Raw genomic sequence first — 14603 nt, 5'->3', positions numbered from 1 at the left:
TTAATGCTTTTCCCTTTGTGGGCCACCTCACTTCAGTGCGCAAAACTTGACTTTTCTGAAGTGCACCCATTTCATCACATAAAACTGCAAACAGACAAGCTGATAGAGGCCAACTTTTATGAAATTCACAACTTTTACAGATTCATCAAGCACCTGATACAACTCAGAAGACATTCCTTTTCAGTGAGTGCTTGCCGATGTAAGAAGCAATGGGTCCAAATTGTATGTGGCATAATGGTTTTTAATCTTGCAACAAGCCTGCTGTTCTTTCCAATCATTGCTTTGGCACCATCACTGCATATAGCAATACCTTTTTGCCAATCGATTTCCAAATATTCAGTAGCTTCAACAAACATGTTAAATAGACATTCACCAGTCGTGTGGCTAGGCAGTGCTTTACAGAAGAGCATGTTTTCCTCAACAGAAGCATCTGAATTATATTGACCAAAAACTAAGAACTGTGCTGAGCCTGATGAGCCATCAAACTGAACAGCTAGGAATCGTTTTAACTTTTCTTTCAACTGCTCATGAATATCATCAGCCATGTCATTAATACACCTAGAAACAGTATAATTTGATAAAGGAATAGCTTTAAGCTTATTTGCCTCTCCACGGCCAAGCATGCCTATAACCATGGCTAATACCACACCAAGTATGAGAGTCTCAGCTATTGTATGTACCTTACATGTTTGGGCAATAAAAAGTGACACGAGATATGAAGTTTCAAAAGCATTCTTGTATTCCACATCAGGATTTGCTGGCTATTCAAGCGGTTCAATTTTCTCTTGAAGAACCCAAGACGCTTGTTCTCTAATTGTGGATGTTTACTTTCCAAATGCTGAATTAATTTGGCAAATTACATGCACTTAGCACTTCACCACACAACACGATGAGGTTTATTTTCGATTCTGGTAAAACCATACATCAAATAGCTGCGATCGTATTTTTTGCACTTCACTTTCTTTACTCCTTCATTCTGTGAAGTACTTGGTTGAGCTCTCTTTAAACATTTATCCATTGCACAAGAAGACCTTGTTGAAAAGTGTGCATACAGTACGACTTGCTAACTGCGAAAAACAACCACACTGTTTGGACAGGAAGCAGCAGTGAACTGATGTGGTTCTGTGAAGTCACGTGCCGGCCTGAAGCAGGACCAGCCTTAGACTCACTGGGGCCCCACTGAAGGCGCATGCAACTGTCTTTGGAGGTGGATCCAGTGCTGGGTGCCAACACATTTTGACCTACAGGCGGGGTGGCCTGCTGAGGTGAGTCAGAGGGTGGAGATCGTGATCCCTCCCCAAGCCCACCACCTGAAACCAAAGCCTAGCTGCTGGGGTTGTGGCCCAAGCCTGAGCCCCGCTACAGTGGGTGGGTGGGTGGGAGGGGCTCAAGCTGAAGTGATGCTGCAGGGGGCTCAAACTCGAGCCCAAGCCCTCTTGAATGCCCTGAATCCAGCCTTGGGGCTGACAGTCTAAGCCCAATCCCCACTACCCAGAGCTGACAGCCCTGTGCCTGGCCATAGTGGGTCTCAAGCCAAAGCCCAAGCCCCACCGCGGGGAGCTGACAGCCCTGAACCCAGCCATGGGATGCTCAAGCATGTAAATTAGCTTTGCGCAGGCCCCTGGGGCCTGGGACCATGCCAGCCCTGCACATGCGACCCTCCCATAAGCTATCCCATGAACCCCCTGGGGGTCCTGACCCCCAGGTTGAGAAACAGTGCTCTAGAGAAATATTACTTTGCTTGGGTATTCCTGCAGCACTCAGTCATGTGTACACCACTGCCTGAGAATACTAGTCCTAGGGCACTTAGCTCCGTGAGTGTACACACTGCCACTGTCTGGCACTATGCTTCCCCTGTGGCAGCCAGCAGAGAGAGACGTGCTGAGCTACGCTATAGAGTTGGGCAAGATATTTCAGGTGAATGGTTCATTCACCAAAAAATGCAGTAGTGGTCAACCTGAAACTATTCACAAAGTGTTTTGGCCAAGACCATTGGGGGGCGGGGGGCTAAATTCACAAGGGGTCTTAGGTGCTATTCACAAAGCAGGGGAGGTAGTGTCCACCTTTCAACCATTAGTCCTGTGGTGAGGGCACTCACCTGGGATGTGGGAGACCTATGTTCAAATCCTTTCCCTAGTGTGAGTGCCCTAAGCACCAGCTTACAGGGTGCTCTGAGGTGAGGCTTTCCCAATCTCTTCTGCTGAGGCTGTTCCATTTTGTATAATTAAATATTCATGGGAGCAGGGACTTGAACTTGGGCATCCCACGTTAGTGACCTAACCACTGGGCTATAGAGTCAGTCTCGCTCTCTCCAAAGCAGGGATTGAAACCCAGGTCTCCCACATCTCAACTGACTGGCCAAATCACTTGGCTAAAAAGTTTTCGGGGGGAATAGCTCTCACTCCCCCTTCTCTGTATTTAGCCCTTTAAAAATGTCTGGAAACAAGAGGTTTGGGGTGAAACAAACCATTTGTTTAGCCCAAAATGGATTTGTCAACTTTTTCAATTCACCAAAAATTCTCCAAACCTTCATATTTGTTTTGGGTGAAACCAAATTTTCCCCCCATATTTTTCCAAACTGCCAATGAACCAACTCCCCCCACACCAATTATTTTCCCAGCTGCACTGCTGTACGGAATGGGTCTGGCCAATTTGGAGGCAGCTCTGTGTTTCTCAGGGAGCTTGTGGGTAAGAAATGATCAGATGGTTCATTCAATAAATGTCTGGACCCTTGACTTTCTTTTAGTATGTCAGCTAGGAAAAACAATTTTGCATACAGAAGCTCGGACACCACAGGGTTGGATGCAGTATAAGAACCTAACCAGAACAAAAATCCCTATGAAGACAACTGAGATTGTTCTTGGGGACAGTCAAAGAATAAGCTAGCAGTAAGTCAAAGCTTATGATGTTGTTCAGCTGGATTGTCTTGTCTAGTTAAACTGTAAATGTATAAAGAGTAGCCTGGACTGTAGTGTCAGTCTCCAAAAAATAAAGGCAAAGCACCTCAAAAAGAAAAACAGACCACTGTGTCTTTAAGCCCCAGCCTGGTACCTCTGGTCATTATATAGAAAAAGAAAACCAGGACTTTCCTCAGCTTGATTCCCCAGTGGAATTCACTGCCAGCTGTGATTGGCGCACTTCAGCCACAAACAATCAAAATCAAGGCTAATAGCTGAAGGTGTTTGGGGACAGTTAGTCTGTTCCACAATTGCTCATACCTCCTGTTCACAGCTTGGCCTCAGAGCCTCTAGTTCTGCTGCCTCCTGGATTGGGGGAGCAAAATGCAATGCGTGGGTATAAACAAAGTGGTGGGGTTCAAGTTCTCTGTCCCTTTTGTTTGGCCATGGTCTGGTAGTCTTCCTTGTCTTTCTAAGTTACGTAAGGATAGGGAGAAATATTTCTCGGGGTGACTACACAGTCTGTGTCTAAGAATCTTCTGCCCCACTGGTCAGGATTGGACCTGATCATCTTCGTCCCTTTCCTCTTCTTCAATAACCTTTATTCTAACAGTTAGGGAAGTCACTTGGGATGTAGAAGACCTGGGTTTGAATCCCTGCTATGGAGAGAGTGACTCAAAAGCCTAGTGCTTATGTCAGTCATGTGGGGGACTCGTTCACAAAGACCTGCTCTGAGGAGCTCAGATGGCACCTAAAAGATGAAAATTTCAGCCACCTCTGTAGAAATTCCCTCTTGCTAGCCAGAAGGTCTTCTGTCTGACCTCTCTTTGAAGGGAGTTAATCCCTTCCCTACCGGGATGAGTAACCCAGGCTTCCTGATTTGTCACCTCAGCTCCGCCTCTAGATGCACCTGAATGGATCAAGAAGTGGAGACTCGAAGGGAGATTCACTCATGTGACTTGCTTTGTTTTGGCTAGACAGCCCCTGGGAGGGAGGGTTAGGATCAAGGAGGGGGTGGGATAGGAGGCCACTGGCATCCGTTTTAGGAGACTTTCCAGAGAGGGGCTGTTAAGGGAAAGCTGGGTAGAGGAGTCACACTGTGTTTGCATCAGCACCACCAGGCATCACCAAGGTACCTATACAGTGCCAGATCCCATAGTATCTGACCACCTCACAATCTTCCATGGAATTATGCTCACTCCAGGCAGGGAGATGCTCTGATCCCTATTTCATAGGTGGAGAACCAAGAGACAAAGGCACTTTGCCAAGGGCACACATGAAGCCTATGGTGGAGAAGGAAATTGACTTTGTGTCCCCCAAATCCAGCGATCAGTCTAGCCACTGGATGATCCTTCCTCGTTCATTGTCTCTGGCTACTGCTGTATTTTGACAAGCTGCATCTGAGGGTCCTGCCTGGGGTCCTGCTGTAGTTTGTTTGCCACACAGGTTATTCATTTCATTTGCTGTACATATCCTTTAACACAACCCTATTTCCAGTTTAATATTCTCCCTCTCAGGGATTAAAATAATGGGGAAATGTTGGGATAAGGTGAAGGAGGGAGTGAAAGCATAGTGCCCTTCCCCCACCCTTTGTTAAAAACAGAGGGCAGCTCCCACTTCTCACCCTGACTTGGGCATGCAGTCTCCCCACAACTCTCTCTCCTCCTTGGCTGGTGCAGTGAGAGGTTCCCCTTCCTGTTTCAATGTACTTTAACCACTGTCTGTCCCCTGTTCCTCTCACATTTCCTACCAATGTGACACCGCAAAACTCCTGAGTTTCACTAGTTCTGCAGCAGCCCTAGATATTGTTTATTTCCTGGAGATTTCCAGGTGGAGGTAGCAGACTCCAAGTTAGATTGAACCCAGAAATCATACACCAAGACTGCCATATTAATCACCGTAACATAGTAGCGTGGGTGTAAGGGATATTCCATCACAAAATTCCTTTTGACAGAGGCCATCTGCCTGGTATATTCTGGGCAGTATAACAAATAAATAATAATAAGGAAATTGCACATGTTGTATGGTGGCTTATACCTAACAACTAGAAATTTCATATGAGAACAGAGTTAGTAGTTTCAGAAGTTTACTTAGTGAAGTATACTTCGACCCCTGATATCTCTGGCCTGAACAGATGACCACATATCTCAGGTGACTTTCTGTTCTGATTGCTGTGATTGAAGACACAAGGCTATTAAAAGTCTACAGGGTGAACAAACTCAAAGAAATTGGTGCAAGTTTACCTTTTGTAAAGCAGTGGACTTTGTTGATTTTTTAGATGTTTGGGCTTTCGCAAAATACAGAAGTATATACAGCCAGTCAGAGGAAACTGCAAGATTTTGAGACCAGGAAATCTAATTTTCTAAAAAGAACTGCTAGAGTAACAATTGAAAAGAAATGAAATAATGAGCATCCCCAGCACAGATAATCAAAGTTCACAAGATCAGGATGAATTTAGTGCCCTGAAGTTGCTGGATCGTTGGAAAGCATGAATTAAATCAGGCTAAAATTACTAGATTTGAGAACAAAGTAGGCCTGAATCAGATCCATGTGTAGCAGTGTAATTCAACTGAGTTCAAATTCCTGATTTGCACTGGTGTAAGTTCAGACTCAGGCCCAGTCACTTGCTTTTTAGCATGCACACTGTCTGGAAAGTACCCAATCAAAGGAAAACCCCACACTGTCACCCATCTTTTCAATTTTCTCTCAATCTACTATCCTATTCTATCATACAATCTGAAAAATCACTCAGTTAACCTGGACAGCACAGAGCAGAGGTGTTCGAGCCTCATGTGCGTTCAATTAAAGGCTAGAAAAGTCTGATGTTTCTATTACTGATCTTTTCTGAGCAAATACAGGAGAGATCATCTTCAAGCTACGGGGAAAAGAAAGTGCAGTGTCCAGCATCTTGCAGAGACCTTCTGAAGCCAGTAAGAGGTACCCTAATTAACCACTAAGACGCCAATTCTGCCAACCCTTATGCACATGCGTAACTTTACTTTTGTTAGTAGTCCCAGCAGGTTGTAATAAAGTTAAGCATGTGAGTGTTTGCAGGACGGGGGCCCAATTCTGTAGGAATTAAAAAAATCATCAAAAATGCCTCAATTTTATATTTTGCCTGGATGTAAACCACTCCTGTGGCCGTTAGTGCTCTGACTCTTGTAGTAATTCATATACCATTTGATTGAGGAACAGCCAGAAAAAAAATATGGAAATTATTGTATTTTATACTTATTTTAAAGAAAAGTGCAGCCTCTTATGGGAGGGTTTTTTTTTTTTACTGCATTTCGTAAAACTTTTTGCAGGGATCTGACAGACATAAGTAACATAAACAACTGCAGGGATACACAGCAGTTTAAATACATATATTTAAATGAGTCTTTATAGCTTTTTAAACACTCTAATTCAGCCCAACTACATGCATAGCAACACATCCCTAACTACAAATGTGCCATTTGTTTCCCATTGTAACCACAACTGTTTAAAAAATAAAACTATTTTAATGTTACATTTACTCTTCTTCTCCCCTTGTCCCCAACATCACCCACACAAGCTGATGTTGTTATAACTCAAAGAAAGAAGTCAGGGCCAGCAATTAAATAGTAGTCAGGGTGTCACAAAAACGTACGCATTAACTAACCTTAAATATATTGCAAATAATTTCAAGGCCATTTTTCATTGTCTGAGCTATTTAGTAGCAATTCTCTATTGGAACATGGCATTTATGGTCTCAAAAGATTAATACAACACAAATCACTTATTTTATGAAGTGAAAAAATGTCAGATAATATCAAGTAAACTTACTCAGTAAAGCTTAAAAAGCCAAAGATTGGTTGGAAATGGCTAACTAAAACTTTAGCCACCTCCATGTGACAGCCAATAACTTTAATATTTGCTGCAGCTGCTAAGTTTCCAGCAGGTCTCTCTTGGCTCTATGTGTCCGTTAAGAGGCAATGGCACACATTGCTTCACACATTTGGTGGCTCTACCTTTGTGCAGCAGTCCTTCCCTCTGCAAAATGTTCTTCTCAGTACACAAAAGCAGCTGCTGAAGAAACAGCTTCGGAGTGAGAGTGAGAGAACCAAGGACAGCAAGCAACCTCCGATAGAGACAGAGAGAGAGAGAGACAGATAACCGTGCTCAGATATCCAAAGGAGCTTCTGTAAGAGACAAAAACACCAGCTTGGCTCACCTCAGCTTTATTCTGACCTCCAGACCCCCAGGTGAGATTATAAAACCATTAGAGCTAATTTGGCTGTAGGAACATGGGCCTACATTATGCTTAACTTGAGAGCCTTCACCTTGAACTTTGAAATAGGTTATTTTATAAAAATGATGGCAGCAGCCTTTTTTTTCCTTTGTCATGCTGAATTTTTTTTGCTGTTTAGTGACTAAAATATGCCCAGGGAGGTGTGGAGAGGGATCTGTACCTACTTGGAACTTTATTGAAAATGTTTCAGTTAATTCAGTAAAAATTCCAGTGCATAAAGACTTCAGAAACATCTACAACTGGCTAGGTAACCCATGCAATGCATCAAACTGCTTCTTGTACATAGTGGCAGAAAGCCTGATGTGCACAAACTGATGCTTGCTACTTAGTTTTTGAGTCTGTCTTTAAATATATTTCATTCTAATCATTTGTAAGAGGAGCTTTATGCTGGAAGATCCCAAAAGGCTCCATATGAGCCATGCATAGTTATTTCTGTCTGTGCTCAAGCTTTATTTCAGTTGTTTTTTTGCACTGTGCTTGCCATGCAGCGATCTGTAAAGGGAACCTACTCTGATACAGTTTGAAAAGTGCATTTTGTACTTGGCTCTCCCTTTGATCGAATTAATCTGGGCTTTTTTGTAGTCCTAAATGAGGCCTATGGGCTGACAATGTAGCTGTTTAAAGGGGATTTTAGGGGATAATAGCCAATGCAAATAGTGCCATGAGAATGGCAACTTGCTTTTGCACTTTCAATCACATAATAACAGCAAAGAAAGCTTTTAAAATGAATTGAAATTTTGTGGCATGCCATCTGGGATTATTTGGGGAAACAGTTCTGAAGACTGTGGCTGTGTAAAAGAATGGTACTATGGGCCACTCTTAAGCTGACATGTTTCAGATGGCAACCTTATGCTAACTGCTGCAAAGTTGGCTAGCATTTTTTTTTATTATTTTCTTTCTCTTGGATTATCTGCAAAAAATTCTCTTTGCTGGTATTTGGGCCTGAAAAACTTTTCTATTGTTAAAGAATTCAATTCAGCCCCCTTGCAGCTGCTGATCCCTTTATTGTTCCAATCGTTATGTATACGCGTCTCAGATGAATGTATCCAAGCCTTTTAGTGCCTTAATAGGTGTCTGTATAAAGGTCATTTATTCTGTAGTACTTGTTTTAACAAAAGTTTATACACAAACAACAACTACAGCTAAAACATTCACATTAATCAACGCTCCTTGCACTGCAAAATGCACAAGGAAAAAAAGCCAGCTGAGAGGAAGTGTGTCCAAAGCATGAGAATTATTTTCTGCGCAATACTGTGAAGCAGCAAATACTTTAAGACATCATCATCAAAGGCTGTATGAAAATTATTTCATAGCTGTTGCTAGGGCAGATGATTGCAGAGATTTCTCAGCACAAGCACAGCTTTGACGTGGTTTCTGGAAGTTTTAATAGACAAGAATGGAAGGAAACTAGAAAACGATGATTTTTCTAGGTTCTTTCCCCCCTCATATTAGTTTTAGAGCTGGGCTGGATGCTAGAAAACACCTTGACCTTTTGGTTGACATAGCTGCCTTCTTCTCTTTCCTTCTCCTCTTCCTCTTTGCCCCAGCTCCATCTGATTAGCTATTACAAACACTTATTGAGAAATTAGGGTGTATGTAAGTCAGATTTTTGAGTTGTGAGATCTTGGATAAACCTGTCTAGCGAGCTAGCTTGACTTTTTAAAAGAAATATTAAAATCCACCCCTGAGCCCTACAAACCTAAGTCAATTCACGAAGAATTTAAAAAAGAAGCACGTAAATCATAAGAACTATGGGCCAAATTCTAATCTTGGTTCCATCTGTGTAAACCTAAAGTGGTTCCATTAACTTTGGCAGCGTTATCCCTGTTTACACACATTACTGAGCTCCGAATTTGGCATTCTAATAATAAATACTAGCTCAGCAGAAAATAAATTCAAGAGAAGCCAGAGGGGCCAAATGCCAGTTATCAGTTACATGAGGAATGAGATTTGTCAAGAACAGGGAATATTATGTGGGAACTACGATGCAACATGGGGAGGGGGCTGGGGCGAGCATCCACTTACTCGACTTCTAACGAAGAGCAAATATATGCAGAACAGGCTGTGCTTGCTCATTTGCTGGTTAATATTTTTGCCAGCAGTAGCTCCTTCTCCCATCCCTCAATGTTATCCAGTTTAAAATAATGAAGCGATTACCACTGTTGCTAGGGGCATTACACCACATTAACTCTCACACCCTAAGTTAAGCAGTATAAATAGATCACAATTGCCCAGTATACAAAGCCCAACAATCAATTGTTGCAGCAGAGGTCTGAGAAAATTGATGTGCATTCCACTGCGCCCTAGTGATGAACAGACTTGGGCTCTGTTAGATCTAGGAGGAAGTTCCACTATGGAGGACTCCGCTGAGAACGCCCTGTCATTCAGATCTAGGGATTGTGAGCTGGAGCAATTCAGTTATCTGACAGTCAGAGAGGCAGTCTCTCTAGCAGGCAGGACTTTACAGAGCAATGGCACCACCACTGAACCCATATGCAATGGAGGATCAGTGCAGTGTTGGAGTGTGCTCCCTGAAGCTGATGCTGCTAAGTTGGTGGGCAGCCACATACCGTGCTTACTGTAGCTTCCAGGTGGTCTTCACAACTAGCCACATGTGTAGTGCATTGTAGTAATCCAATTTGGAGACCACATAGGCATGGCTAACTGTGGCAAGGTCCACAGTCAAGTGAAAGGATTGCGATCTTCTTGCCAATGCAGATGAAAAAACGTGTATTTGACCATTGACGTTACTTGCAAATCTGGGAGCAAATAGGGATTTAAAAGCAGCTCCTAACTGTAAGCAAGCCTCACTAATAATAATCCATAGATATCAAAGTGCTTTACCAAAAGAGATAAAAATCCTTATCCACATTTGACAGACAGGAAAATTGAGGTGTAGACAGCGCTGTGTCAACGAGAAGCTACTGCTTCTTTCAGAGGTGGATTAACTACACACACCCCCCAGTATCTTCACTGAACCGCTGCAGTATTTTATGCATAGATCTGCCACGAGTAATATTCCTAGACCTGAAGAAGAGCTTTGTGTAAGCTCAAAAGCTTATCTCTGTCACCAACAGAAGTTGGTCTAATAAAAGATATTACCTCATCCACCTTGTCTCTCAATTTCAAGTCAGGAGGTTACTTAATCAGCATTGACAGTTTTAAATATCCAGTTCCTAAATTCTATCAAATCACTAGACAGCTTTTGGACATCCCCAAACAAATGGCTTTCACAATGCACCTACAGCCAATTATTTATTTTTATTAAAAATATTTTTAATATTGTTCTTTTTCATATTGTGAGTCAATGTCAGAACTACTTACAAAAATCTGTTGTCTTTTCCACCATGGCTGGTCCCTCTAAATCCATTAGTACTAATTTCTAATATTGTAATGAATGCAAATTAAGCTATTGTATCAAGTTAATTTTCCAATGCTGCACAATACAACAGGTGCAAGCATCATATAACTCTATGATAATGCCCAGGCATCACCTGCCTGTTGCCTGTTTCACTACCTTGAAAATCAGGTTGTACTGTAGATGGTTGAATAACAGACCAAAGAATATAAAACATTAATTTTACATTTTGCAATACTGAATCAAATGGAAATCTAGGAGAACACAATAGTTCAAAACTGACTTGGGACACAAAGATGGGTCAGATGAATAAAGGTTTCAAATAAGTAAGGTTAAAAATGCAGATAAATATTCAGCAGTAGAAAGGTCTACTGATCTGCGGCAACTCTTTAATTTCCTGTACTATTAATTTTTAAACATGTTGCATATTTTTGCATTGATTCATCCAATAATATTAGTTTTTGAGTACATTATCTCTTTACTAGTGTACTGAAGCTGGTAATTATAATATGTAAAAATAGCTAAATAACAAGGGTAGATGTAATAATTATGTCACTCACAATCACTGATTTTGGTTGAGTATGATGTATGCATCTTACCCCTCACATAATATACTTCACTTAAAGGAAAAATAGCAGCAGAAATGTATGTTAAAAACCATTATGTAAAAGGCTGAAATGTAATAATCTGTAGAATTTGGAGGTTTGGGGGCAGCTCAGGGGGCTGGCAATAGATTATTTAAAATTTATTACACTAATGCCCAGAGGCTTCAATCAGGATCATGGACATATTGTGCTAGATGCTTCACAAACATGTGGGAATAAGTGCTCCTGACCCTGAAGAGCTTCTGAGCCAGTTACAGATGGCAGGGTTCTTCTGTTGTCCCACCAGGTTAGCAGGCTAAGCAGGATACAGGCAGCTCTGCCAGGGAGATGCTGACTGATTTTTGCCGCTTCACTGTGACATGTGCAGATTGTGAACTCTGTTCTGAATATAAGGAATATAGGAGTGCCTCTCTGGGCAAAGGAAAGTAGGGTCTAGGACAGAGAGGTCTTTGCAGGAGATCCTTAGGCACAGCCAAGCATGAGACAAAGCTTGGGCTAAACTTTACATTTTGTTATTGTTACGAGTTATGTGTAAAGCCAGCCCGCAAAAGGGGGTAAATTTGGACTAAATATAATGGGGCTGCTTTTGGCTCCTGCTTTGGCCCCTTTATGCCATCACAGTGGTGTGCAAGGGCCATTACAAGAGCCACTAAAGGCTGAAGCGAATTCCTCTCTCACTGGAACTATGTAGGGCTGATGTAAACAGCTCTACACTGCTTCTGTTTTCAAGCCATAGCACAGGGACTGTGCCAAGGGCAAAGTGGAGCTGTAGGTTGATTGGAGGTGGGATGAGCCATGCATATTACTCTATAGGTAGCCCTGGAGAGGCTGCTATAATTTAGAACATCTTGAGGCTGCTCCAACTTACACCAGAGTTCACTTCACCCCCACAGTATCCTAGAATTTTGCCACCTTTGCCCCCCCCCCCTTGTGCTGCCCCCTCAGATGATAGAGCACCAGATCTAGACCACTGAGTGTAATTTCAGTTCAGAGCAAGGTGGGAACTCCACCTCTTTACAGAGTTTTAGACCTCAAGATCACTGGATCTAACATGCACTAGTGATTAGGCAGAGTGCCAAATTAATTTCGCCTTGTGATTTAGACCACACTTGATGCACTTTCACAAGAAGATATGCTAGTTTATTAATCTACTGGGTCATGCAATCTAACAATATTAAATGTCAATCCATTGTGTAGTGTCAGTCACAAACACAATACTCCATGGCTCTAAAATAGTCTGAATCATAGCAAAAAAATATGATTTTGGTTATTTTTCTTTCAGGTAATAAAATGTTATATATTTTATGCTTTGGATATGCTATGCACAATGACTGACATGTTTAATTTCCCCCAGATAACTCAAACACATTGGAAGTCAATGGAATTACACTATGGGTGAATTTGGCCCACTAATTTACCAGTTCATTTTTGGATGTATCCTGGACAAATTCTAGTTTGAGCACTTATATTCTACCTACCTAAACGCCTCTCTGCAGATTCAAGTACTTAGGACTTTCTTGCTGGGTCACATGCTCTCTTTTCTATATAATGTCCTGATCCAACACCCATTGAAGTCCATGGAAAGCCTCTGAATCACAAAGAAGGAACACTGACCTTTGCAGCTGCAGGGCAGCTTTTGGAGAGATGGCGTTCCAACACAACTTCCTCTTAGGGCTGGTGTTGACGAGGAAAAGGCAGAGGGTGTGTGGCCAGCATATCTTGTGTAGGCTAGAGAGGCATGGGTACTGATTGAAGATCTGTATATATCAGGCAATCTATAGAGTTCTGTTACAGGGCAAGCTGGCCTATTAAGGATCAGCCCCAGCAGACGACATTCTGGGGACTGTAGTTCCCAGGGGGTCTAATTGTCATCTGTAGGCTGAAGCAAGAAATGCTGGTCACAGGCACTGACTTTTCAAACTGCCAGGGGGTGCTTGACCCCTGGCTCTGCCCCAAGCCCCACCCCTTTTCCCCAGGCCCCATCCTGCCCGCCTCTTCCCACCCAGTTATGCCCCCTCCCCCGAGCATGCGGAGTCCTCGCTTCTCCCCCTCCCTCCCAGCCTCTCTGCATGCTGTGAAACAGCTGTTCGCAGCGGGCGGGAGGCACGGGGAGGGAGGGGGAAGGCGCTGAGCCATGGGGACACTGGTGGGTGGGAGCTGATTGGGGGACTGCCGGTGGGTACTCCACACCCACTGTTTTTTCCCCAGGGGTGCTCCAGCCCCAGAGCACCCACGTAGTCGGCGCCTATGCTGCTGGGAAAGGCAGCAGGGCTTTAAATAAAGTCCCTTCCCTTACTGTCGTGGGGTAGGTACACACTGTCATGGGTGCCAGGTCACGTATGGTGAGAAGAAGGAAAAAACTGTATAGCAGCCGGTTAGGTCCCTCGTTTGTGACCCTGACTATCAAATGTTGTAGTACGGCCTAGTGGCCAGTGTCAATAAAGCGGCCCTTCTTCCCAGGGCAGTGTGGCTCAATGGCTAGAGTCAATAAAGTGGCCCTTCTACTCGGGGCAGCATGGCCTAATGGCCAGCGTCAATAAGCGGCCCTTCCACCAGGGCACCGTGGTCTAATGGCTGGAGTCAATAGAGTAGCCCACCTCTGTGGGATTGTGTGGCTTATTGGCCTGTTGAGGAAGTGGGGCACCACTCAGCGGGCTGTGACACCAAGGGTAGGGTGACTTGGGCCCTCCCTGCTCCTCCGAGTCCCAGCCCAGGGCTCTGGAGGTGGTGGGGATGCTCACCACTGAGTCAGCTAGGAGCCTCCTGAAACACGCTGACTGGTGCTCTGGTTCACTCACTGGAAAAGAGTCTAAGTCCCCTGGGCTGCTTCCTACCCTTTCTCCCTCAGTGATGCTCCACAGTTCCCCTGGGTCTCTGGGGTCCTCAGATGGCGTAGCTCCTGCCGGCGTGGTCTCTTCTCCGGGCTCGTCAGGGCAGCCTGGAGTCCATCTGCAACTCTGTGTGCTGTGGCACTGAAGTCGGAGGCTGTAGCAGCTCCCTGGAGAGAGCCTGCAGTCTGTGTCCTCCCCCTTCAGCAGCCTGCCCAGACTGAGTTGGGCTGTGTGGCCTTTTATTTTAAGTGAATTTTGTAAAGTGGCATTATACCACCGTGGGTTCAGCACTGGTGGCTACAGTTTCAAGTTTAACAGAGTGAAAGTCACCTCTGCTACTTGCTTCAGAGTTAGAGTCTCTAGAAACATATAGAGGTAGTGACCACACAGACATTCACAAGTACAAGGTCTAGACCGGGGTGGCCAACCTGAGCCTGAGAAGGAGCCATAATTTACCAATGTACATTGCCGAAGAACCACGGTAATAGGTCAGCAGCCCCCCATCTGCTCCCCCATCCTTACTTCCAGAGCCTCCCACCCACTGGCAGACCCACCGATCAGCACTTCCCTCTCCCTCCCCACTCCTCCCAATCAGCTGTTTCATGGCCTGCAGGAGGCTTGGGGGGAAGAGCGAGGGCACGG

Source organism: Lepidochelys kempii, chromosome 1 (genome assembly GCF_965140265.1).
Source record: "Lepidochelys kempii isolate rLepKem1 chromosome 1, rLepKem1.hap2, whole genome shotgun sequence".
In the NCBI taxonomy this organism is placed as follows: domain Eukaryota; kingdom Metazoa; phylum Chordata; order Testudines; family Cheloniidae; genus Lepidochelys; species Lepidochelys kempii.
This window is presented reverse-complemented; position numbering follows the sequence as displayed.